The following is a 791-nucleotide window of genomic DNA, read 5'->3' as shown; positions in this document are numbered from 1 at the left end:
TAAACTAGAGGTGCCACAGACTTTGGCGACTCCAGTGATTGGAGTATGTTCCAATTTTGGTGGCAGCTTCAGTGTAAGACCAGTTACACTTAAGAATGGAGCTCATTTTTGTACTGCTGAGGAAGTACATGTGCTTCCTAACTTTGACCATAATACCTGCATGCCCCATAATCCTTCATCAACAGTGAATCCGTCTCCAGCTATGAAGGACGAAACAATTACGAACATAGAGTTGAAGACCAGCCAGAGGAAATACCTTTTACCTGAGATGATGACGACTTTGATACTATTCATGGTCTCCAGCTTACTGACCCTGAAGATGACTTGGCAGTGATTTGTCCAGTGTTATCCCCCCAGTGATACTGTTACAAGGATTGATGTTGCTTTGCAGGAGAGTGCTATTGCTGAGGCAGCTTTGAAGTAGATGGGGTGGAACCAGCATCTGAACCATCACTGGAACCCCTTGATACAGCAGAAAGAGAACAGATAAAGCAGGTTCTCATTAAATTTCCTGGTCTCTTATTGGGTGATAAAGCTCAGGATGGTTTAGTTCCAGGAGTTACTCACAAGACCATTACAGGTGACATGCATCCTATCTGTACTCGACAGTGGAGGCTGCCGGAATCTGCTAAAGAAACGATAAGAGAGGAGTGTGACCAGATGTTGCGTGCCCGAATCATAGAGCCCTCGGCATCACCTTGGCTCTCACGTGTAGTTCTTGTTAGAAAGAAGGATAATAGTCTGCATTTTTGTGTTGATTACCGCAGCCTCATTGCCATTTTAATTAGTGG

The sequence above is a fragment of the Penaeus monodon genome, chromosome 33 (genome assembly GCF_015228065.2).
Source record: "Penaeus monodon isolate SGIC_2016 chromosome 33, NSTDA_Pmon_1, whole genome shotgun sequence".
Taxonomy (NCBI): Eukaryota; Metazoa; Arthropoda; class Malacostraca; order Decapoda; family Penaeidae; genus Penaeus; species Penaeus monodon.
Note: the sequence above shows the minus strand (reverse complement) of the source record.